This window comes from Oryctolagus cuniculus, chromosome 5 (assembly GCF_964237555.1).
Source record: "Oryctolagus cuniculus chromosome 5, mOryCun1.1, whole genome shotgun sequence".
Taxonomy (NCBI): Eukaryota; Metazoa; Chordata; class Mammalia; order Lagomorpha; family Leporidae; genus Oryctolagus; species Oryctolagus cuniculus.
In genome coordinates, this window is record NC_091436.1 from 156,068,961 (window position 1) to 156,095,164 (window position 26,204).

Sequence of the window (26,204 nt, forward strand, 5' to 3'; positions counted from 1 at the left end):
CTGCGACTCTGCCCCCAGAGGGAAAGCACAGGGCAAGGTGACCTGCTGTTCTCTGGCTTGGCGCCGAGGCCTCTGGGCAACAGGGAGGAGAGGTTGAAACAATTGTTAGTGAGTTTGACAATGGGACCTTCCACTTTCAATGTGTGAGCCCTGGAGCAGGCTGCATGCTTGCTTTCCACTTCTAGAAGATGAGGGTGAGAAGAGGACTTTTCTCGTAGGTACAGGTGGGCAGGAGGAAATAAGGAAGTAACTCACTATGTGGGGAAGGGCTGTGCTGGGTGCCAGCCCGTAGTGGGTACTCAGTAATGATAGTGATTGCAGTACTGGTTGAGCAGTCCTTATAGGGGGTAGCAGGCAGAGGGGAATTCCTGGAACTGGGCGGGCTTTGGGAGCCTGGAAAAGAATGCAAGGTGGGTGTGAAGGCAATAGAGTGTGAGACCCAGCTGAGGTTCAAGGGCAAGGAATAAATTCCAATGTTTATGGATCTTTTGGGCAGTGAGCAAGAATGGCTGAGGCTTATGTCTTTGTTCCATCACTTTCTGAGTACCAACATGGCACAGGCAGAAAATTCCACATCCTACTTCATGTGACACTAAAGATAGTGTAAAACTTACTGTCTGGCTATATGTATAGTGTGCGTAGTAAACATCAGTGAACTTTGTTTGGACTTGGGTCCCATCCCCCAAATATCACACAACATATATGCAAATATCCCAAAATCTGGAAAAAAAATCCAAAATCTGAACCACTTCTGGTCCTGGGCACCTGTAATAATTCATGTTGATGTTATGTATCAGCCTCTTGTACACTGTGCCAGGATGACTCGTTATTCTCAAGTCCTAATGACTTTAAGGCATGGCACTTGGTAGTATACATACCCCAGCACTAGGCACTTCTGTGACTTTGCTGGAGAGCACAATACCTTGTGCATCTTGGAGAAGTTGGTAATCTGTGTCGCTGGTGATGTCCCAGTCCCACCGATCATTTTCCTTTCTAAGCATTGATGGGATTAGTGAACTGGAAAGTGTAAACCCATTGGTGGGAAAGGCGTCTCCACCTGCATCCTCCTTCTAGTTGGTATCTTGCAAGGACTGCATACTGGCAGATGATAGAACAATCTAAACGTCTCCCCAGACAGCCAAGCTCCCCCATGGTAGGATTCACAGTAAAGGAGGAGCGGGGTCTGGGGATCCCTGCTGTGCCCCTTCTGACACCAACCCTGGGAGTCTTCAGGGCTTCTGCTCCACGTGGTCATGGTGGATGGTGGAACAGAGGCAGTGGTCCTCACCATGTCAGCCTCCTTCCTTGGCATTACCCACGGTGAGGTCCAGAACCATCCACTCACATGGGCACAGCCTCCTTGCCCACTCAGTGTCCTCAGACCTGACTTTTTGGAGTTAAGCTCATCCAGGGTCCCATGTCCCAGCCACAGGATGGGTCAGTCTCAAAGCCCCCTGCTCTACATTGGCCACCTCACCCAGTTATCCAAAATGTTGTTATCAATAGTGAATCTCAAAGCCAAAGCCTAGTGTTTCTTTCCAGTGCCTTTCCTCTCAGGTGGCCCCACTGCTCCCAGAGACATTTGCTCTGTTCCCAGGCTCCAGTGAGCGATGGGTGTGTCTGGGCAGGCGAGGAGCGGAGCGTCCATCTGCCCACAGGTCCCAGTTGGGTGGATTAATGAATGATTATAGAGTCCTTTGAAGGTTGCAGGGCTAATTATTTAGCTGGTGCCCTCCCTTCCCCCAAACCCTCTTGCCGGCCTTTTGTCACTTTCCCTCATGGGGAGTCCTTTGAAGTGTGCAGGAGAGGATGGGTCAGAGGTCAGTGACTGGGGCTGGCTATTACAGATGGCGGCCAGAGAGAACCGTCTGGATGCCGCCCACTGCAGGAACTAGGTTCTCCACGGAGACCAGCAGCATGACAGGGCTTTCTTTATGTCACACTGACCATGTCCTCCCCAGCGCAGTGGCCGCCCAGTCTCCCAGCTGAGCACAACCAACAGCAGGTCTTCGCTCGCTGCGGTGTCGCCTGACATCCCTGTGTTTCTGCGATTGGCTCCCGGTTTGGATGTGAAATCCTTTGCCTGTTAATTGACTCTCTCCTCTCACAGTTCCTTCTGCCGCCCGGAGTGTGGCTGTACAGGCAGAAATATGGTTCCGCTCTCGTTCCTAGGGTACCACAGGTTGAGCACCCCTGACTAGAGCGTCATGACAGTGCTCAAAAAATTTTGAATTTGGGAGCATTTTGGATTTCAGATTTTCAGGTTAGGAATGCTCAGCCATTAAAGTCTCTGCAAATATTCCCCAATTCGAAACACTCCAAAATCCAAAACAATTCTGCCCCCATGCATTTGCGATGAGGGCTACTCAGTCCCTACCATTCAGTCACTCATTCATTCAGGAGAGAATGGCTACTTGGCCACACATGGGAGCAGTGAGTTAAGAGACTCTTGCCTTGTAGGGTGGGAGGATCATACCATTTCCTCCCCGCACTCAACCCCCCTCCCCATCTCCCAACAAACTAAGATTTTGAAATATAATATAATTTTCTATTATTTGGACATCTTGAATTGTACATACTTTTCATCTGGGAAAACTTGAGGGAAAAATAAAGGTGATAGGCAGTAGGACTGTACCTCTCTACCCCTGCCTGAGTCAAGACTGGTCTACTGTACACCCACATACATATTAAAGGGCGCGAAGTCTGTGGTTGAGAAATCCCAGTTGCTTTCATTTGTGCATGTATTTGCTTATAGCTTCATGCTCATTGAGAAGCTACTCTGCCAGGGAGATGAGAGAGACACAGTGAGGAGACAGCACCCATTCTAGAACTGTTTCCTGTCCAGTAGGGAGAAAAGTAAGAATACCTATTGAGGGGGCCGGTGCTGTGGCGTAGTGGGTAAAGCTGCCGCCTGCAGTGCCAGCATCCCATATGGGCACCAGTTCGAGTCCTGGCTGCTCCACTTCCAAGCCAGCTCTCTGCTGTGGCCTGGAAAAGCAGAAGAAGGCCCAAGTCCTTGGGCCCCTATACCCATGTGGGAGACCTGGAGGAAGATCCTGGCTCCGGGCTTCAGATCGGCTCAGCTCCAGCCATTGTGGCCATCTGGAGAATGAACCAGTGGATGGAAGACCTCTCTCTCTCTCTGCCTCTGTCTCTGCCTCTCTGTAATTCTGCCTTTCAAATAAATAAATAAAATATTTTTAAAAATTAATAAGCAAATGTAGAAGAACTTTTAAAAACACACGCACAAAAAAAGAATCCCTATCGATATAGCAGAGTGGTATTTTGGTTATTGTTTTGTATTTTGCTCTCTTTTTATGTTCCTGCAGATCAACAGGTGGATAGGCCCTTTGCCTGTCCTTGCCTGGGGATATTTTCAGGATAGAAAACAGAAGCTGCTTGAAGTCAAAGCTTTTATAAAACTCCCAAGCTCTTTGAAGAAAGCATGGTGGAGTCTCAGAGGTGGAGAGGGAGAGGGAACCTTTGAGGGCAGCAGGAAGGAGGAAAGAGGACTTGTGGGGTGCAAGGCTGAGCCAGGACTTTGAGGGTGATGAAAGAGGTGAGGCAGGAAGACAGGGAGGCCAGGGGACATGGGAGGACCACAGAGGGTGGGTGTAGCCAACCTGGACAGACCCACAAGGCCCAGAGGATCCCAATGTCACCCCAAATCTCCCAGATGTGAACTTGAGGCCGAGGGGCCGCTAGCCCTGGAGGGCCTGTGGGCTGAGATGATGTGGGACTCTGGGAACCCGGAAGGGCTGGTGAAGGCCAGCGAGTGGAGTGGGCTCCCCTGTGCTGTAAGAACAGAGGAGGCCTGGTCACTGCAGAACGCCTGGGGCAGTCGGGCCTGGTCATGACTGGACTGGAATTCCTGCTGTCCCTAGAGGATGGGAGTCCAGAGTGGCACCCGAGATAGCTTAACAGTGAAAAGAACACATTCTGCACCCCGGAGGGATGGGCTCTGATACTGCCGTGCTCAGTTTTCCATCGCTGTCATGAAGTACCTGAGGCTTTGTAAAGAAAGGAGGGTTCATTGGTTCACAGTTTTGGAGGCGCCTGTCCGGGGCTCCCTTGGCTTTGTCATTGAGGAAGAGAGCACAGGAAGCCCTGAACTTAGGAAGAGACTAAGCTTGATCTTTCATAGCAACTCAATCTCAGGGGAACTGTGGAATCCCAGAACTATTTTAATCCCTTCTAGGGGCAGGACTATGCCCTACCCCAACCTAATCACCTTGCACTGAGCTCCACCTCTTAAAGTCCTACCACCTCCCAACTTCACCATCTAGTACCCAGCTTCCAATACGTGAACCTTAGAGGACACCCAAACCATAGCCAAATAGTAACAGATCACACACCCAGGACAGAACTATTATACATCTTCAAAAAGAGAAGGGGGGTTAGAGAGATACAGAAAAACCAAATTAACAAAAACAGTAGAACGATGATTGTCAGGGACTGTCCAGGTGTGTGTAGGGCTGTGGGGAGTTGGTGCTTGATGAGTGTGGCGTTTCTGTTTTGCAAAGTGAGAAGGGTTTCGGGGGAAAGTTGCACCGTAGTGGGGACGCATTTACCAGTACTGGTCTGTACATTCAGAAGTGGTCAAGGTTTTCAGTTTTGTGTTCTGTGTATTTTACTCCAATTAGAAAAATACAGGATTTGGCTCAAAGAATGCCAACACAAAAATGGAGGTAGACTTAAGTCAGTTTGGGAAGTCAACAGGGGGCTTCAAAGGCAGGTGCCAAGTGACTGAGACCTGAAGAAGTGGACAGAAGAGAGGTATGGAAGGGATACTGGAAGTGGACAGGGTGGGATTGAGGAGGTGGAGTAGGACCAAGGGAAAGATGAACACACACACACACACACACACACACAGAGGCCTGAAAGGGACAAGGAAAGCACCCTGAGGGTCAGCTGGACTGGGTGGCTGGAATTTAGAGTGCAAGGCAAGGTGGGGGTAGGAGAAGGAATTGCGTGGTGTCGAGTTTATGTGGCAGGTGAAGGGAGCCATTGAGTGTACTTGGCAGGGAGGGTAGCACACAATCAGATCCGTGTTCCAGCTGCCCTGACTGCTGTGTGGAAGACGGGGCTGAGCACACTTGGGGCAGCTCCTCCTACCTCAGAAGCCCTTGCTCTCCCAGCTCCCCGGAAATGCAGTGGTGACATCACAAGCCTGCTTCCCACACGCCATGGACAACACCGTCATCTGGACACATCGTCCTCTGTGGTTGGCCATTTCTGTTGTTGAGAGCAACTTTGCTCTTACTTCATAGCCTTCGTGGAGGAATGTGAGCACTGTGGACAGACCTGATCCCCAAGCTTTGCCATTCTTCCCAGCCGTCCTCCACAGAGGTGTGGGCAGGGGCTCACTCCGATGCTCCCATATCTATGAAATGCTCTACTGAATGAGGGTCCTCAACAAGCTCATGGAATCATGGAATTAAAACATACTGTGAGTTTTCTGATGCCTCTTTGTACTTACTCTATCACTCACATTCTTTTTTTTTTTCTTTGACAGGCATAGTTAGACAGTGAGAAAGAGAGACAAAGAGAAAGGTCTTCCTTCCATTGGTTCACCCCCCAAATGGCTGCTACGGCTGGCGCGCTGCGCCGATCCAAAGCCGGGAGCCAGGTGCTTCCTCCTGGTATCCCATGCATGCAGGGCCCAAGCACCTGGGCCATCCTCCACTGCCCTCCCGGGCCACAGCAGAGAGCTGGACTGGAAGAGGGGCAACCGGGACAGAATCCAGCGCCCTAACTGGGACTAGAACCCGGGGTACCGGTGTCGCAGGCAGAGGATGAGCCGCGGCACTGGCCTATCACTCACATTCTTATCAATGAGCAAGTTCTGCCTATTGCTGCTTTTTGAGGCAGAATAATGCTTCCTCAGGCAAGGGTATGTTCAAGAGCATCACTGACTGGGCTCGAAGTCCAGCCAGTCACTCACGTCTATAAAAGTGAGACATTGACAGTATTGCCTTTGGGTTGTTAGAAGAATTAAATGAGCTAATATTTGAAAAGTACTTACAAATCCGCCTTGGACAGAGCTGGTGCTCTGTAACACCTGCTTCAGGAGGTAATTATGGGGATTAAATGGATTATTCTGGAAGCACATTGTTTAGCATCTGAATTCCAGTAGGAACACTGTAAATGTCTACTATTGTGCAATGAATGTTTGCTATTGCTATCACTAAGGCTTTGAGGATTGTGTTGGAAGCTGACCTGTGAATGATGGGAGGAAAGGAGATGTGTGGGGGTCATAGTCACCCAAAGCATTTTGGGAAAACCAAAGTCACCCAGCCTTCTTTTTTTTCAATATTTATTTTATTTATTTGAAAGAGTTACAGAGAGAGGTAGAGCCAGAGAGAGAGAGAGAGGTCTTCCATCCACTGGTTCACTTCCCAATGGCCTCAATGGCCAGAGCAGAGCTGATCCAAAGCCAGAAGTCCAGAGCTTCCTCCATGTCTCCCACATGGATGCAGGTGCCCAAGGATTTGGGCCATCTTCTACTGCTTTCCAGGCCACAGCAGAGAGCTGGATTGGAAGTAGAGCAGCCGGGACTCGAACCAGCGCCCATATGGGATGCTGGTGCTGCAGGCAGGGGCTTTACCCACTGCACCACAGCGCCGGCCCCTCCCCTGCCCATCTTGATCATTTCCCCCCAATCTCTGTTGATGGAAGGGCTTCTGCACCCAGCAGACAGGTGGTGTGAGGGGGTGAGAGTGAGCCAGAGAGGAGCAGGAGCCGGGCAGGCCTGAAAACCCACAGTGCTGAGAACAGGGACCCTGGAGGCTGTGGCATTCAGGGAGAGAATCATCCGGGGGTGGTTCCCGAGGGACACTGGAGGAGGACAAAGATGCTGAGGACAGATTTTCGGAGGCAGCTGCTGCTGCCTGCTGTGTGAAGCAGATTGTCCCTGCTTGTCCTGCCTACATCAGGATGGATAAAATCTGCCCCCTCAACGCAATGGCTTTGATTTCCCCCTCGCCTCCGAAGGGTGTTGGTGGAGCAGCTGCCTCCCCGTGGCTCAAGGCGAACTCAGAGGCTATTTGAGTAATCCCAGTCCCGCACGCTCTTCTTCGTGCTGGTCCCTGTATCTGGGATGCCCTTCCCTTCCCCCTCATTATTGAAGAGTCCCCCCATTGTGGGGTTTGGGGACCCCACCCCTCTTCCTACTCCCAGGCTGAAGGACAATTAACCCCTGCCGCTGGATAAACCACGGAGTCTCCCGGAAGCTGCCACCACAGTACTTCTGGCCCTGGGGTGGCGCCTGGGTCATCATTTGTCTTTGTCACCCACCCTCCCTCGCACTGAGCCCAGGGCCTGGCACAGGGTGATCCGTGTGAGCACGAGAATGAAGTGGGGGCGGCTCTGAGTGGCAGGACTGGAGCGGAAGCTGGCAGGGCGGTACCAAGGAGAGGAGATAAAACTGAGAGCCGGGAGCAGGCAGAGAGGAGTTAAAGGATGCCCTGCCTCTAAGCGCCCCTCAGAGAAGCCTAATTTACATAATTAAAATCCAAATAACCAGGAGAATGAATGACTGGATCGGAGCAGGAGATGGAGTTAGAGAGATGGAAAAGGAACAGAAAGACAAAGACAAGGTGAAGAACAGGGATCAGAGCTATGCTTGCACTGGGATTTAAAAAGGAAGACAAAATAAGGGGCTGGGAGGCAGAGGCTGAGATCTGAGTCAGCAAAAGGTGGGTTGGGGGTGCGCCAGGGGCAGAACTGGAACTGCAAAGAAGGATCCCGCAGGCTTCCTGCCTGCCAGACAGGTGGGCGCTCGCTGCTGGTGAGCCCCACCCAGAGTCCAGGGAGGCATCCACGGGGCTGCAGACCCCGCGGGCACAGTGCAGCTGAGCGAGGGCAGCAGGCGCGCCAGGGCCGAGGCCCAGGAACCCAGCACAGAAGCGAGGCGGCTGCTTCGGTGGGGGGGGTGGGGTGGGGTGGGGGAACAGCAGGTAATAATATACTGTAGAGAGAAATTAATAATCCTAAGCTACCTCACCGGGGTGTTGCGCGTGTTAATTAATTAATTATTGTTTGCAAAGCACTTTGAAGGTGGAAAGACTCTATAATTATTATGAGTAAAATGTCAGAGATAATAATCCAGCAGGAAGCAGTGACCTCATCAGCACCTCATTTGCATGGCACAAAGGAGCACAGCGTTCAAGGAGCTGTGCTGGGGACCACAGATGCCCGTCTCCATGCCCTGCCTTCTCCTGGCCACATCAGCCTCAGCCCCCAGGCTGCAGCCTCTGCTCCCTCGCTAGCCGGTCCGTGAACAGCATAGGAGACGCCGTTTCACAAGTCAGAAAGTTGCCCAGACAATAAGCTGGTGACTGGATTGCTTTACGACGGGGAGTATCCTGGCATAGAGCAAGCTTTCTGTTTCATGGGAGGTTTTGTTTCAGAAGCAATTGAAAATGAGGTGGCTTGGGTCTGATCAGTGAGCGTGGGGTGGGTGTGGACTGTGAAGGAATGAAGACTAGGGGCTACCCAGGAAGAGAACTGTGGGCACGACCAAGGTGGCTTCAACTCTGGGAGAGATGGCAGCCAGCAGACCGCGCCCCTGGTTCAGGCAGCTGATACTGTCAGTGTGAGAGAGACAGTGCACAGCAGATCCCTTCCCGCTAGTGCTTGTGGACGCTTCAAAAAGCTCACAGCAAAATGCAAGAAGAAATCAGTTTAGTTTGGCTCCAAAATTTTGTGAAATTCGTGCATAGTTTTTTGTCATGATATACATTTTCCACGAACTGTTCAGATCTCTCGTGTACATGAATTTTAAAAAAAATTTTACACCAAAATAAATATCTTTGAATTCCATTTTCCATGAGCTTTATGCAGCAAAAGCTAAGGGTGGGACCAGCACTGTGGTATAGCAGGTTAAGCCGCCGCCTGCAATGCCTGCGTCCCACATGGGCACCAGCTCATGTCTCCGCTGCTCCTCTGAATCCAGCTCTCTGCTTATGGCCTGAGGAAGCAGCAGAGGATGGCCCAAGTGTTTGGGCCCCTGGACCCGCATGGGAGACCCTGAAGAAGCTCCTGGCTCCTGGCTTCGGCCTGGTCCAGCCCAGGCCATTGCAGCCATTTGGGGAGTGAACCAGCAGATGGAAGAGCTCTCTCTCTCTGTCTGTCTCTCTGTCTCTCTCTCTGTGAACTCTGCCTTTCAAAAAAAAAAAAAAAGAGCTAAGAAGGAATTTAGGGTAAGGGAAGCAGAGAGTGAAGGGGAAAGCTAAGCCATTTGCTAAATAACAGCACGGTGCTGTGTCTCCCTGTGGTGTGAGGGCCTCAACATTTTAATTCCTGGAGGAAAGATATTTGAGCTTCCTGGCTTTCAGGCACATTTTCTCCCAGGTTTGGAAGAAGAGGCCAAGAACTGCACAGAATGTTTATCAACCCTTACCCTGGAGAAGGGGAACACAACAGTCCTGACAGCAAGCTTCCTTTTGTACCAATGTGGATTTTATTTCTGTATTTTCAGGCAGAGTAACAAAGAGAGGGAGAGACAGAGAAAGAGAGAGGCTGGTGTTGTGGCTTAGTGGGTGAAGCAGCCACTTGCAACACTAGCATTCCATTTGGGCACCGGTTTGCGTCCTAGTTGCTGCACTTCCAGCCCAACTCCTTGCTAATGGCCTGGGAAAAGCAGCAGAGGATGGCCCAAGTGTTTGGGCCCCTGCCACCCAGGTGACGCTCCTGGCTCCCGTCTTTGTCCTGGACCAGTTCTGGCCTTTGTGGCCATCTGGGGGAGTGAACCAGCAGCTGGAAGGTATCTCTCTCTGCCTCTCTCTCTTGGTAACTCTTTCAAAATGAATAAATAAATCTTGAAAGAGAGAGAGATCTTCTATTTGCTGGTTCACTTCCCACATGACTGCAACAGCCAGGTCCAGGCCCAAAGCAGGAAACAAGGAGTGCATCCTCATCACCCACAATGAGTGGCAGGGGCCCAAATACTTGGGCCATCATCCACTGCCTTCCAAGGCGCGTTAGCAGGAAACTAAATTGGAAGCGGAGCAGCTGGGACTGAACCCAGCACAGAGGGCCCCAGAAGGTAACTTTGCTGCTGGGTAAGCACCATCAGCTACGTGCTTGTGAGCAAACACAAAAGGTTCTACCAAGTCAGGACAGGATTTCACCCCAATTATGCCGACCTCTACCCCCAAAATAAAACAATCGGAACTTCTTTGATCTCCTTGAGGGACAGGAAGATGGACCTGTGTTTGCCGCATGTCAATCTTGTGCTAACTCCGGAGGGAAATGTTGACAGTCCCAAGGGTCAGAAGGTCCTAACTTCACACTGTAGAATCGAAAGACGAGGCGACAGGTCCCACTGTGCTCCCAAGGAGTCACCCTGTGGCGGGGAGGGTGGGCAGGCACATCTCTGTCCTCCCAGAAAAGCCCATCCTGGTACACTTCCGTCCCCAGTGGCACTCGTTAATCTCGGCAAAGCTCAGCTGAATTAGGCATTAGTTTGCCGCTGTGATGAGACACCCATTGCCGTGTAACTGTCGGCACCTGGCTCCTTCCTTCATGAGATCTTATGAAGAATCACACCTGGCTCCAGGCCACCTTTTGCCAAGCGTGATTTGGAGCAGCAACTCTGAAATGTCAGAATCACCCGAGACAACTCTCACAACGCAGAGGGCGACGTCATTTCCGGAGGCTCTGAGCAGGGACGGGCTGGGCCAAGGATTTGCCTTTCTAACAACGTCCCAGGTGCTGCTGGTTCAGGAACCACAGTCTAAGAACCGCTAATTCAGATGATCCTGACAGTGGAGAGAGGAACTGGGCTGTTGGCCATGGAGACAGGTAAGAGTAGGGAGGCCGGCGATGAGGGTGGCATCTGGAGAGAGCTCTGCTTGGCAGGGACCCCTCCTCCCCTTTCTGGGTGGGGGCTGGCCTCGCCCACGTTTCCCACCCTCTATGAGATGTCCCTGGGAGGACAGAGCCTCCAGCCTCCAGGAGTGCCAGTGTCCAATGAGATCATTTGTAGGTAGCGCCTGGTGCAGAGGCGGGGGCTCAGCGCTTATTAATAATTAGGGGCTGAACAGGAAATCGAACCCCAAACTTGTCCTCAGAGTGCCACGGTATTCATGTGCATGGAGGGTTTGCCAAATTCCTCTGGTTTCTCCTCCGCCTGCCATCCCCCCACCAGTGGCTGGGAACCCTGCAAGTCAACGGCTTTGAACTGGGACTTCAAAGAGACGCCGAGCTCTGTTCTTCAAACAGGTTTATAAAGCGATTTTGATACAAGACAACAATACTTGTCAGCAGCGCCCAGCCACCGTCCTTCCCTTTGTAGTTTTATTAGGAAATCATTTTCCCGGCCGGCCGGGCAGGCGAGGTTCCCGCTGACACGCCTTGTTTCTCCATTTGCGATTGGATCTGCCCACCAGAGGGGCTGCGGCAGTTTTGCCAGCTGGGGGCTTGGAGAAAGACATCTTGGGAAGGGTCTCCTGGCAGCCAGTTTACCATCTGCCCCTCGCCTACCCACCCTCTCTTTGTAGCGAAAGTGCAATTTGATTTCTGGGGAGGCTTAATATCCCAACTTCTTAAGTGCCCCCCCACCCCCACTATTATTATTTTTTTTTTTTTTTAAGGAAGGAAGAGAAAGAGGAAACTTGCCAGGAAATAAAAGGGCCACTGAAGCCCCCTTCTAGGACACACTGCGTTCTAGAGTGGCAGTGGGCGTCCCATTCGGTGACCAAAGCACACCTGTTAGCAAGGGTCTACTTCCCGCCCCCTGAGGGGGTGTGGCTTTCCAGAGGGGAGAGTTTCTTCTTCCTTCCTTGGGGCGGTATTTTCCCTGTTTTTCTGGTCCCTGTGAGTACAGAGCACCGGGGATACAGAAGGAACCAACACCAGCCCCTGCAGTCCTGTTCTTGACATGGGCAGGGAGCTGGGTGGACCAGAGCTCTTCACCAAGGGCTGTGCCACCAACAAGGGTGGGACCCTGCACTTAGGAGCCCAGCAGTCCAGGAGTCACTGCAGGTGCAATGCTGGCGACTCATAAAGAAGTAGCGTGCCAGTTCAAGACCCAGATGCTCCTCTTCTGATGTAGCTCTGTGCTAATGCACCTGGGAAAGCCACGGAAGATGGCCCAAATACTTGGACCCCTGCCACCCATGTAGGAGACACGGATGGAGTTCCTAGTTCCTACCTTTGGCTTGGCCCAGCACTGGTCATTGTGGTCATCTGGGGAATGAACCCAGGGCTGAAAGATTAATTTCTGTGTGTATGTGTGTATCTCTCTATCACTCTGCCTTTCAAATAAATAAAATAAGTCTTTAAAAATGAAGTGAAAGGGCCGGCACCGCGGCTCACTAGGCTAATCCTCTGCGGTACCGGTGCCCTGGGTTCTAGTCCCAGTTGGGGCGCTGGATTCTGTCCCCGCCGCTCTTCTTCTAGTCCAGATCTCTGCTGTGGCCCGGGAAGGCAGTGGAGGATGGCCCAGGTGCTTGGGCCCTGCACCTGCATGGGAGACCAGGAGGAAGCACCTGGCTCCTGGCTTCAGATCGGCACAGTACGCCGGCCGTAGCGGCCATTTTGGGGGTGAACCAACAGAAGGAAGACCTTTCTCTCTGTCTCTCTCTCTCATTGTCTAACTTTGCCTGTCAAAAAACAAAACAAAAAAATGAAGTGAAAGAATTGTAAGCAGAGCAAAACAAAACAAGAAGCAAAGGAGAATATGTTAGAAACCCTACAAGAGGTTCATGGAAAAAAGGCATAGTATGAAAAAACTATGTGTGGATTGCAAAGTGCTCGCACTAAAATCAACATATATTTTAATTCCATTTTCCATGAACTTTTTGAAGGCCCCTCATATGTGGCCCTTACTGACCCTCAATAGTCAGAAAATGCCTTTAATCATAAAAGACAGTGGTAGGTAATGGCGTGATTCACAGGTAAGCATCAGATTTATTAGAACATTCACTCCCTGTGTAGTGAAGCTAGTGTGGCCTTGGGCTGATAAGTTGCAAGTTGTGTGACCGTGGCTACGTACTCTGATGGCGTCAGCCAATCTCACTATCTCCACTCGGACATGAAGTCAGAAGTAAACCTTGCCGGTCTTGGTGACCTTGAGGCTTGGCCACGCAGCCGTCACAGCTCCTGGGCCAGGGTAAGACGCTCTGGGTTTCCTTTGAGTTGGAGAGAAAAGCTGCAGGGCATGGCTGCGTTAGGAAGATGATCTGCTTGTGAGCAACGGAAGCCAAGGCCTTTTTAGTATGGGAGCAGTCATGGGCTACAGTTATGGGCTGTAGCAGGCGTGGCCGGGGTTCCTGGGGGTGTGTCTGGCCAATCCCCTGGTCCCTGACCAGGGTGTGCATTCCATGCCTCGTGATGTCTCTTGTGAATTAACTGGAGGGTGGTATCACCGCAGACAGGGAGAGCTGTGTCCCTGAACTGCCAAGGCCACTGGACAGAGGCTGCCAGGGCCACTGGACAGGGGCTGCCAGTGTGCATGGAACCTCTGCACGGAGACAGCCAGATGAGCTAATACCCCGTGACGCCCAGCAGATGGTCAGCAGGAGCCTGGGCACACAACCCTCAGGCTCAGGGCCCCTGAGTCAGGGAGGAAGGTGCAGACCTAGCTCACTCCCCTTCTAGAAGGCAGAAAGGCAGAAGTGTGGTGGTGAAGGACGTGGGTAGTGAGGTTGCCCTGCCATTCACCTGTCATGTAACCTGGGACAAGGGATCAAATGCTTGGGACTTTCAGTGGCTTCGGCTGGAAGACGTAGGTCACCAAACTCCTGCCTCGTGCAGTTCCCAGGAGGCTGGGAAGAGACGGGACAGGAAGACAGAAGCAAAAGACACCAGGGCCTTTGTTCTGTTCTATCCTGTAAGCGCTGGGCTTATTTCTCTGCCAGTGCTGCGCCTGACTGTCAGAGGAGAGCCTCCAGTGGGGAGAGAGAGGGAAAGAGCTCGAGAGACGGAGGGATTACTCTTTGGAGTGCCAAAAGGGTGTAGAAAAGGCAAGTCCTGGAGGGGGAGTCTGCAGCGAAGCCCACATTTATCAGCAATGCTTCGCAAATGACGAGGGTCAGAGCCAAGGGAGCCTCAGGGCTGCCGGCACCACCCAGCTGTCCTTAGATATCTGCAGGGCACAGAGGCCAAAAGCACCAGGCTCACGCCCCAGCTCTGACACTTACTGACAGAGACTGGGCAGCTCGTGGCGGCTCCCCAAGCCTCAGCTCCCTTATCCCTCATATGTAAAAGATGATGCTGACAACCTCAGCCCAGAAGGTTGCCGTGAACTTGTGCAGTTGGCCTCAGCACTGCGTTCTGAGTGAGGCTGAGGTCCCACGGCCTCCAGGTGCCAGGTGTGACCATAAATCGACCAGGCTGTGAGTCCCCATGGGTGCCCCTCATGTTCCAGGTCTCGACTTCATGGTGCCTGTGGAGGCCTGAACAGGCTTTTCTTTGTGCAGGGCCCGAAGACCTGTGGGGATTGAGTTCTAGTAAATGATGACAGCAACAGCTCAGCCTTCTGGCTGACGTCACTGCAGTCAAGCACAGGCGGTTCGTTTCCTGTTTCTCTCAGGGCTGCATCACTCTTGGTTGGCAACAGTCGGTTCTGCAAGCAATGGGTGTTTCAAAACACTTGGGCATCAGTATGGGCCTATTAAATCCTAACAGTGCTGCTGGCAGGTAAAGAGCATTTATAGACCTACAAAATACTCACATGGTTTGCCTTCTGCACTGCTGGGCTCATTCAGACAAAATTTCTTGCCTAAAGTCGAGGAGATTTGAGGAGTGGATTTTGTCTCTCTGGTTCGCCTTCCTTGTGCTGTCCTTAGCTGTACAAATTGCAGGATTGTTTATCTGCTGAACTAGGTCTTGTTAAAAAAAAATCCATTGTTCATCTTCAACCCCAGATATCTATTTTTTTAGTTGTCAACCCCCCAAGGGGATTATGCCGCCTCTGGACTTCCGTTGTGCTATGTTTACCCAAATAGTTGTAGCCTTCAAAACTGAATCTAAAAGAAAAAAAATCAATTCTGAAATACCACAAGATGGGATTCTGGCACCAAATAAGGCTATATGATTGTGCGAGTAAATAACTCAGGCCCAGATGTTTGTGTGCAGAGAGAAGATCTAGAATAGAAGGTGGAGAGGCTGAAGCAACGTCTGACTTTGTGGAAGACAGAGAACAATAACAACAAAACCTCGCAGAAGATTCTTAGACACGGGAAAGAAGGGGTGCCAGGGCTAGCCACCCTCATAGTGTCGATGATATTCAGTGGGAAGATCCTTTAGGGAAGTCTTTGAAACCAGTGCATTCCAGAGAAAGTGGGAACGATGATGTCTGAGCTGGCAATACGGGGACTTAGAGAACTGCGTCCTGGGAGACTCGTTAGAGAGTCCAACTTCCATTTCGGCCTGTGGTTTTGAGACGGCGAGGCAGCCAGGCAGGGGCTGATGGAGAACAGAGCCGTTGTAGTTTTCAACATGATATAGAGATGTAAGATGATGTCAGAACTTCAGAAAAATGTGTTTCAGACTAGAATCTGTTTTACTTTGTGGGAATTCAGTTCAAAGAATCGGTAATTTTTTCATATGGATAATGTCATTGATTTACAAAGAATCCTTCTCACAGGCACACATAAAAAGGCATAAAACTCCACAATTAAGTGCCTGCTCTGACCACAAAGCCAGACTGTCTTAAACTATCTCTTTCATGCACATAGAAAGGGCTGTCTCTCAGCATCTATTGAAAACGTGTGGGTTTTCCTTTATCCTTTCTGCTACAGCTGTCAAGTTACGTTTGACTCTGAAGTCCAATTGTCGTGATATTTTACTTTGTCAGGGTCCTTTTCTGATTTGTAAACTTGACTTTGTGCACCCATGCCGTGTGTATCCAGAACAAAGTCTAATGAGGACATGGATGATGGTGAGGCTGGAGGTGGAGGGTGCCTTCTTGGCTCCACTTCTTGGAGTTCAGCTGCAAACATGGTCACTTCCATGCACTTGACTCTGAGGGCTGTAATGGTCTGAGATCTGTGAGATGAGATGGGGGCCAGTCTAACTGCCGTTATGTGCTCTGCAGGGGCAGAGGACACGCTGTTGGATTGCTGGCTGCTTCCCAATACTTGCTGATCCTACGTTTGCCCTTCCCCCAACAAACCCATGCCTCAGATACCCCCCTCCCAAAAGTTTTGGTTGTATTAGACTGAACAAGATGGCCGGCACCCTAATCCCCAGTATCTATGATTATTTCCTTGTATGGCAAAAGGAATTTTGAGGATGTGTCTAAGGACCTTGAGATGGGAAGATTATCCTGCGTTATCAGGGAGGCTTAAATCAAACACGTGTGTCCTTATAAAAGGGAGGCACAGGGGCATTTGACCACAGAAGAGAAAGAGCTGATGTAATGGCCTTAGCAGAGATTGGAATGATGTGACCACAAGCCAAAGAGTGCTGGCTGCCATCAGCAGCTGGGAGAGGCAAAGAATCCTTAGAGTCTCCAGAAGAATTCAGTTCTGTCGAAGTGTTGATTTTAGGCCCTAAGATTTCACAGAGATGTTTAATCCACAGAACTATTTAAGAAACTCTTAGGTCACTTTGAGCTGATTTATTATAGAAAAAAAACAGGAAACTAATACACAGTGCTTGTCAGCTTTGCCAAAGAATGAGGGTGGACATCTCACTGGTTCTCCTGGGCTGCTATCCACGCACTAACGGGCTATTTGAATACCTTGTTAGCCTGCCTTGTGTGGAAGCCGTCAGGAGCTTGCTCTTAGGGAGATAAATGGTGTGTCCTCAGTCTGCACACTCAGGCCATTTCTCGGAGCAGAGCTCTTCTGAGAGCAATGGCAGAGCTGAGTAGATGATGGCTCTTCCAGTAGAATAAATCCGTATTTGTGCTCTAACCTCTGCTTGGCTTAGGTAAAAGGGTAAATTGTCAAGTGCGTTGATTTGGACGAAAATCATTCTGGCTTCTTCTTTGGTGATGTGATCTCTCCACCTTGCAGGATTGTGATGAAGGGCTGTGAGATGACACAGCCAGCGGCTCCGCTAGAGTGACGGATGCTTGGCAGTGTTTTACTTCTCCAGAACTATGAACTAAGCAAGCCTCTTCTCTTTATTCAGTACCTGGCCCCAGGAATTTTGTTATAGTAGTAGGAAACAGACTAATCTATTAAACATATCTCAGAAAGAAATCTAATTTTAAAACTAACAATGTCAGGGAATTCTCCTGATTAAAATACACAAACAAATACTGCCCCCCCCCCCGCAAAAAAAAAAAAACCATTTTGGACTAGTCTGTTAGTTGTTTTTACAGTGATGCAAATTTGAAGATGCTTCAATAACCATGCTAACTTGTCCAGGGAGATACTTAGATTGTTCCAGAAATGTCTATGTTTCGGCAAGGGAAGGTGCTGATCAGAGACGTTACCTTTTCATTTTTGTAGTCATTCTTTCCTTCTTCTGCACTTGCAACCTCATATGGCTTGGATACGCTATGACTCCTGAACTCATGTAGTTGTTTAACCCCCAAAGTCTTAAGTTTGTACCAGAAGGGTAGAAACTTAACTGAAACGTGGTGTTTAGGAGGTGGGCCCTGTAAGAGGTCCTTGGGTCATGGCGGGGGTGCGGTCCTTGGAAGGTGGTTCTCATGAGAGGATTGGTTATAAAAGCCTTAGTAGCCACTCTTTTAGCTTCCTGGCTTCACCACCAACATCTGCCACCCTCATCAGAGGCCAGACCAAAAGAGTTGCTCAGAGTTGGATTTGATCTTCCAGAACTGTGTGCTGGAAGAAACCTCTTTCCTTCATCAATAGCTTGTGTCAGGTATTTTGTGCTTGTGATGAAAAATGGCCTCCCCAGTACCCCATAAAATTATCTGGCTCTGTGTTTCAATCTCAGAGAGGTCGGCACCATTAGCTACCGACTCACTAACGTTTATACTGGAGTCAAGATGGCTTTCTTTTCTTCCCATCCTGGTAAGCTGCTTTCTCACCGCCTTAACCTCACGCCTTCAACACTTGCCTCTCAGGGATGGTGCTATCTTTCTTTCCTGACAGAGTCATTGAATTTCTGAGTTAGAAAGGGGCCTTTATTAAGCACATCAATTCCAATAATTAACTTGGGGCTCAGGCCATCAGAAGATGAGTAATAGGGCTCAGGGACCCACAGGGATAAAACACATGCAGGCAATTCTGAGACACGTGGCGTGTGGGAGACTCTCTGGGAAATGTCGGCAAGGTGGAGGAGTTGGTGGAGTAGAAGCAAGCAGTCGGGCCCTCTTTTTGGAACAAGTTCTCCATGACAGCCACCTGAGCGTCCCTTTGCTTTAGTTCTTTTTTTTTTAAGATTTATTTATTTATTTATTTGACAGGTAGAGTTACAGACAGTGAGAGGGAGAGACAGAGAGAAAGGTCTTCCTTCCGTCGGTTCACCCCCCAAATGGCCGCTATGGCCGGCGCGCTGTGCCAGTTGAAGCCAGGAGCTTCTTCCTGGTCTCCCATGCGGGTGCAGGCACCCAAGCACTTGGGCTATCCTCCACTGCCTTCCCGGGCCACCAGCAGAGAGCTGGACTGGAAGAGGAGCAACCGGGACTAGAATCCGGCACCCATATGGGATTCCAGCGCCGAAGGCGGAGGATTAGCCAAGTGAGCCACGGCGCCGGCCCCTGCTTTAGTTCTCATGGAAATAGAACACCACCCAGAGGACTGTGACAGCTACAGGCTGATTCTCCTTTGGCATGTGCTTGGCTGGCCTGTGATTGGGTTTTCTTAAACCTGAGACCCTCTGAGCTTGGGCAGAGGCAGCTAAATTGCAGGACAAGAACCAGCAGTCATGCAAACCAGAAAGACCCTCTTAACAAACTCAGAAGGCAGGCAATTCTGATGAAACATGTACCTTCTCTGGGCTGGCCGTCATTTCCAAATGACAGCAACAGGCCTGGCATCTCCAAAATGCCTTTCATCTCCGAGAGAAGGAGGGGGAACAAGGGTCACATCTACGATATTAAAAGCAGAAAGGAAACCTCTAAGCAATTTGGTTCCCTTTGGCCTGTGGATGCCCCCACCCACCCAGCAAGGAGGTTGTGCATAGTTAAGCAGTCTGACCCAGGAGGTGTTTTGGAAGAGCAGGTGTAGAACAACTTAGCTCAGACCCAGATTTAGCACATCGAAGACTGCCTTCTCCGGTGGGGTTCCTGACTTTGGGAATTGGACCCTGAACTATTTAGCCATTCTCTGGTCTTCAAGTGACAGAAAGCATGTTTTAGGTTTCCTTACTTATAAACGGGGCGCTATATATCTCAGGTACCCGAATAGTCACACTGCAGAATTGGGTTCCAGCGCAGGTGAATCCAGAGGCTCTGTGATGTGGTTGAGGACCTGGCCAGTCTCTCTCTTCCCTGCATGAATTTGGTTTCCAGGCAGCCTCCCCCTTTCGGCTTGTGAGTGGGCTGCTAGCACCTGGGAAATACATACTTCCCGGTTCATATCCGGCACTGTGAAAATCTACTGCCTGACCACTAGCATTGCTTCTTCTTGGTCCTAATTGGTCTAATTTGTCATCCCTGGGACAATGACTCAGCAAGGGCATTGCCCCGTGTCCTTGGAATGCTAACGTGTCCATGAAGCTTCTGGGTATTTTGTTAAAAGGCAGGTACTGACTCAGGTCTCAGGTGGGACCAGAGATTCTGTGTTTCTAACAAGCTCCCAGGAGAGGCTGATGCTGCTGACGTGGGGTAGGCTTGCTGCCTTCCTCTAGGTGGTCGTCTCCAACCCAGCGGCTTGGGGTAGCTGCAGCTTCAGCTGAGGATAGGAGCCAGGAACTGAGGTAGGCAGCTGGCGAGTACATCCTCCAAAATTATCACTACCCTGGGGTGGGCTTTGTGGCCCAGCAGGTTCATCCCCTTGGGATGCCCACATCCCATCTTGGAGTACCTGGTTCGAGTCCCAGCTATGCTGCACTTCTGATCCAGCTTCCTGCTAATGTGCCCGTGATGGCTCAAGTGCTTGGGTTCCTGCCACCCACATGGAAGACCTAAATGGAGTTCCTGGCTCCTGGCTTCCGCTGGGTCTGGCTTGGGCTGTTGTGAGCATTTGGGGAATAAAACAGCAGATGGAAGATCTCACTCTCTTTCAAATAAATAAATTAAAAAAAAAATATTACCACCTGAAGGGCAGTTTGTATTCTGATGGCAAAACAACACGTCTGTACTATGGGCTTTTCCTGTTAACTGAAAGCTAAAACCCCATGATGTTTGGGGATGATGAGTTCCACTCGTGCCTCACTAGTATCCCTTGCAGGAGTGAAAGATGGGACCCTTAGACGAAAGAATAACGGTGAAGACTTGTTAAAAATTTGTGCATGGCGATTATCATCGATATGAATTATTATTTGAGGAAGGACTAACACACGCTTGATGCAGGTAGGGATTTTGTTTAAGTACCAGTCCAGAGAGACCTGGAAAGGAAACCAAAGGAGAAGCATGGATTATGAATACAGATCCTGTCACAGTAAGCTAATGGAAGCCTGGATGGCTGGAGAGGAGCAGGGGTGTCAAGGCTGCTGACTCCGGAAGTGGAGCTCCAGTTAGTGCCCAGCAGAGGAACAGCCTCCATGCTGCTCCCGACAGAGGATCCGTGCAAGGCTGGGGCCACGACTCTGTGAATCTTTGTTGGAACTGACATAGCGTTGACACCTGTTGGGTAGGTAGAAAGACACTGGATGCCCAAATTCTACCATTATATTTAGTTGCTTTCAATAGCACCGTAAAGGGGTAGCTAGACCTGGTGTGTTATGTAATTAGCTGATAAACCATGACAACCAGAGATGATGGTACTCTGGACAGCATTTACTTAGATGTGGCAGGGAAGGGAATGAGTTGCTTGATTTAGATATTTGGAAAGCAAACTGTAACATATAATAAAATAATTACAAACACCACAATAATCCCAGCTTGATGGGGGCCCTGCTGGTGATAGAATATTCTGGTGTATTCCCAGATGGAGAACTGTAATTAGCCTCAGAGTTTGGTAATTGGAGAAGCGAAAGCAGCATCATTTTTGGTCTCCCCACTCTTCCCTTCCCTTTATTTCTCTGCATCTCCATGCCTTCTGGCTCTCCCTGCCTCCCCTTCCTCCCCCTGCCAGCTCTCTTTCCCCTGGAGCCTCAGTGCTTAACTTGCCACAGGGGATCCAGGCACATTTGTGTCTTATCAGGTGAGCCCTGGGGTAGGGATGTCAGGCCGTTAGCTACAACAGATAGGAAGTCTCTAAAGCTGTGGTTGCATTTCTAGAGTGATCCTCTTCTAGCTCCAGACATACCCCAGATTCTGTTGTAGAAAATCTAAGCCAGGGCGATTTCTTTCTCTTGCTTGAATTCAGCCAGGCAGGTGATTCTAGAATCTTCCAGATGCAGATTTTCTGAGCATAGGGACCCAGGCTTTGGTGACCCTCTCCCACGACCCTCAGGCTACTGCCCTTTGCTTCAACACTCTCTGACAATTGCTTCCTTTGTTAGAGAAGGACCACTCCCTGACCCCCAGCCAAAACCGCACTGCCTCTGACTGTACATTCCCACAGCCACGCACAGAGCCTGACCCACAAAGGCGTTAAGCACATGCATGCAATGTGGGCATGAATTCGTCTGTTCAGGGCAGGAGTGCAGGAACCAGGAGAGGGTCCTCTCCTACCTTTATACTCGCAATCCATTGAAATGGGACTTTTTGTAAAATAGTCAATACATTCTTAATCTGTCAAGATCCTAGAAAATAAAACTAAACAAAAACAAAAAGGAAGAGGAGTGCTTAACAAGAAATAATGACACTAAAGGATCCTAAAATTGTGTGTAATTAAAGAAAAATTATGTAATAGTCTTTGTCTTAAGTAAATTTCTTTTTTCCTTTGTTCTCTTTTAAAAGACTATTTATTTGAAAGGTGGTGTTACAGAGAGGGAGAGGCAGCGGCAGAGAGAGAGAGGTCTTCCATCTGCTGGTTCACTCCCCAAATGGCTGCAACAGCCAGGCCTGAGCCAGGCAGAAGCTGGAAGCCAGGAGTTTCTTCCGGTCTCCCCATGGGTACAGGAGCCCAGGCCATCTTCTGCTGATTTCCTAGGCACATTAGCAGGGAGCTGGATGGGAAATGGAGCAGCCAGGACTTGAACTAGAGCCTGTATGGGATGCCAGTGTTGCAGGTGGTGACTTAATCCACTGAGCCATAGCCAGCCCCTTAAGTAAATTTCTTACTGGAATACAACAAATAGGAAAAAGTACACAGATCATGTATATATATATTAACAAAGTTTCAGAAAGAGAACAAACTTAAGATTTCCTTTGAAGAAAAGGTTTTTGTGCTATAAAAGAAAAAAAAATAAGAACACAGCCACAAAGTTTAAAAGCCAAATCAAGAAACAGAACCCTGCCACAAGTACCCTTTGGACACCCTGCACTGACTTCCTGTACAAATATGACTCCTCTCCTAACTGCTACTACAATAGATTAATTTCACCTATTTTTGAACACCATATAAATGGAATCACACAACAAATTCTGTTTTGTGTTTAGTTTCTCTTCATCCACGCTATTACATTTCGCAGTGGTCCATTTTTTTTCGTAATTGTTTAGTTTTCCATTGTATATGGCACTATTTATTTGCCTACTCTATTGCTGATGGCATCTGTTTCCGGCTTTTCTATTAAAAGCAGTGTTACTATCAACACTCTTGAATGTTTTTGGGTGCCCGTACCTGGAGTCTATACCCAGGAATATAAACACTGGATTGTGGGGTGTATACATTTCCAACATCAGTAGATACTGCCAGTTTTAAGAGTGGTTAACCCAGTTTAGGCATCCCTTAGCATTCAAAGAAAGCCCCTGTTTTTGCCTTTGCTGACCAGCCACTTGGTATTGTCGTCATCTTGATTTAGTCATCCTGGTAGGCGTGCAGTGGAGGCTTTTTGTGGTTTCAATTTGCATCTTGCTAGTGACTAATAGGCATGAGTGCATTTCATGTGCTTGTTGGCCATTGAGTGTCCTCTTTTTTTTTTTAAAGATTTTATTTATTTGAAAATTACAGTTAAAGGAAGAAACAGAGAGAAAGAGAGAGAGGGGGAAATCTTCCACTCCGCTTGTTCACTCCCCAGATGGCCACAACGGCTGAGGCTGGGGCAGGCCAAAGAGAAACCAGGAGCCAGGAACTTCTTCCAGGTCTCCCACAAGGGTGCAGGGGCCCAAAGGCCATCTTCTGCTGCTTTTCCCAGGCCATTGGCAGAGAGCTGGATCAGAAGTGAAGCAGCTGGGGCACAAACAGGCGCCTATATGGGATGTGGGCATTGTAAAAGGTGGCTTTACCCATCATGCCATGGCTCTGGCCCCAAGTATCCTCTTTTGTGATGTGTCTATTCATGCCTCCGGATGTTTTTTTTTTTTTGCAAATTACTTGGCAGGTAGCATTTGTTAATTTTTTGGGAAGGTCTTTAACTGTAGGAGGGCCGTTAAACTTTATGAGTGTGACTTAAAAATTTTTCCTTTGATAGCACAAAAGCCCTTTCTTCAGATGAAATTGTAAGAAGACTAATATGCAAAACAGGTCAAAGTGGAGAAGCTCCCATAGAAGGAAGAATGAGGAGTTCAGTCTGTTCCCTATCCTTGACCTCAACTGTGTTCTAGAAACTAGAAACTACTGCTTTGTGGCACCGTTACAAGTAAACCCATAAAAGCCCTCCCAAATACTTTAAAATGTTTGCTAGCATGAAACAATAAAGATGGCAGCAGACGGGAGACCATGAATGGCATTTTTTAATAGCTTGAATGGGTCATAATGGGAGTTATAGTATTAATTTCCGTTTATGCTTTCTTGCTCAATGAAGATTTTTCATGATCTCCTTTCCCGTCCTCACTAGATGCTCTCAAATTTGCTTTGATTCATGGCAGAAAATGTGCATACCAAGAGGCAGTGTAGGGGTGTGTGTGTGTGTGTGTGTGTGCACACGTGTACCCTTTATACAAATGCTCAGTGCTTTTCTGATTCCGTAACTTAGACATAGCCCCAAATCCTTCCTTTGTCTTAAAGACACAAAAGTAGCTGGGTATTTCAACGGGAAGCATCTTGTGGTGTGCTTTATTTAACACAGCTGGGTGGGCGGGTTTTGTTTGTGACGCTGGAGCCCAGCAGTCATCACTTGGCAGGCTGTTTTAGTAGCCCCTTTCACACCCATCTCATCTGCCCGCCTCAGCAGACCCTGGAGGGCCATCCTGTGCCCAGGCTTCCCTCTCCTCCTTCCTCTTTATTTCTCCCAGAGCTTCCCGCTCAGATCTCTCTTTCTTGGCTGCCATCTGCTTTACCTCCTTTGTCTTTTTCCCAGTCCCCAGCCTCCTTTTCCCTAATTATCCCCAACAGGAATGACTTGCAGTCTGTAGACATAAGAACCAGAAAGAAATATGGAAGGAAATCTGCATACAATAGAAGTTGACCAAAGAATGAGCATGATGGTAGGGGAGGATTATTAGCCTTTGCAAAAGTGAGCTTTCGGGAATAGGACCTGCAGCCGTTTTAGGTAGGATGCTTGCTGAACAATTAAAAAAAAAAAAAAACTTGAACAGTTACATATTTCCCTTAAGAGTATTCATATCTTTCTTCTAGTTGCAGTAAAATATACTTCTTTTCAGATAGATGAAAGGTTTTTAAAATAAGTTGAATTTTATTTATTTTTATGTGAAACATACACACACACACACACACAGATCTTCCATACTCTGGTTACTTTCCCAAATGTATGCGACACATGGGGCTGGGACAGGTGGAAGCCAGAAGCCTGAAACCCAGTCAGGGTCTCCCAAGTGGGTCACAGAAATCCAGCTACATGAACCATTGCATGCTAACTCCTAGGGTGCATGTTAGCAGAAAGTTAGAATCAGGAACAGAACTGGGACTCAAACCCAGACATTCCAATATGGGATCTAGGCTTCCCAGGTGGCACCAAATGTCTGCACTGAAAGGTCCTTTTAAATATTTATTCAGTTTGGGAAACAGTGGATGGCTCATACTCATCAAATCAAAATATTTTATTAGAGGACTCTGTTCTCTCTCACCAAATTTAGGTAAGCAAAGTACAGATGGTCCCCAACTGATATTGGTTTGACTGAGGATCTTTCAACTTTATAATGATGCAAAGGTGATCTGCCTTCAGTAGACACTGTGCTCAGAACGTTGAACTTGGATCTTTTCCCGACCCGGGCAGTGCATCTGATCCTCTCGCTACTGCAGACAGAGCTCCCAGTGAGCCGCCCAGTCCCAAGGGAGCCCCTCAGTGCTCTGCAGTGCACCGTGCTGCCAAGCTGGGATGCGTGGCAGATCAGGTGCATTCAATGCATCTTCCACTTCCGATGTTTTCAATTTCCAGTCCGCTCATTGGGATATATTCCCATTGGAACGTGAGGTGCCTCTTCATCAAATCCTGCTCCCTCCCTGTAAACGAGTAGTAATAGAATTTTTACAAACATGAGACATGCTAGAGCAATGATTGTAGGGGTCACCAAGACACTTTTTTCATGAAACTATTTTCATGAAGATTCTATGATGTTCCTTTTGTCAATATGTTGGCGTTAGCACTGTGGCTAACAAGTGAGCACCTCAGCCTGATTCCAGGCAGTGGTAGATGTTGAAAAGCCAGTGTCACCCAAAAGTGACTTTGATAAAGAAGTAAAAATTACTTTACTTTTTAATAATGATTAGCTTTATTAAATCTCAATATTTTACATCTCTGTAATAGGTTGTGGGATGCAAGGGAAGTATGATTAAAATGTTGTGCTGTGCACCCAAACACAATCATTGCCTTAAGAAAAACATTCATTTTGTTTTGAACTAGCCACTTGCTTTCGTAACACATTACCTTTATTTGAAAACTATGGTTATTTAGGCTGAGTAGTTGGTAGTTTCTCAGAAATAAGCATAGTAGGCCTGTTATTTCCAGGAAAGCAACTGACAGTATTCATGGCCAATGACAAAATGTAGGCTCTCAAGTGAAAATTAGAATTTTTGGAAAACTTGTATTTTCTACCATGACCTTGATTGTTTTCTGGTATCTAAAGACTCATAATGATGTTGGTTGTATTATTTATAAATGTAGATTTTGTTAATATAAGGCAGTCTATCAACATTTGGAAGATCTGCCCATTTCTGTGAACTGGTTTTCTTTTTCCCCAAATGGCCAATCCATGGTTAAAAGATCCTTTCAAAATATAAGAT

The 26,204-nt window shown here is 48.7% G+C and overlaps 1 long non-coding RNA gene across 1 annotated transcript in view; it reads left to right on the forward strand.

Annotated features, from left to right (window-relative positions):
* The first annotated feature begins 4,982 nt into the window (after nucleotides 1-4,982).
* LOC108177400 (uncharacterized) overlaps nucleotides 4,983-26,204 on the forward strand; it is a 91,910-nt gene continuing 70,688 nt past the window's right edge. Inside the window, exon 1 of the long non-coding RNA XR_007923064.2 lies at nucleotides 4,983-5,449. This is a non-coding gene — a long non-coding RNA (uncharacterized lncRNA). The remainder of the gene's footprint in view (nucleotides 5,450-26,204) is intronic.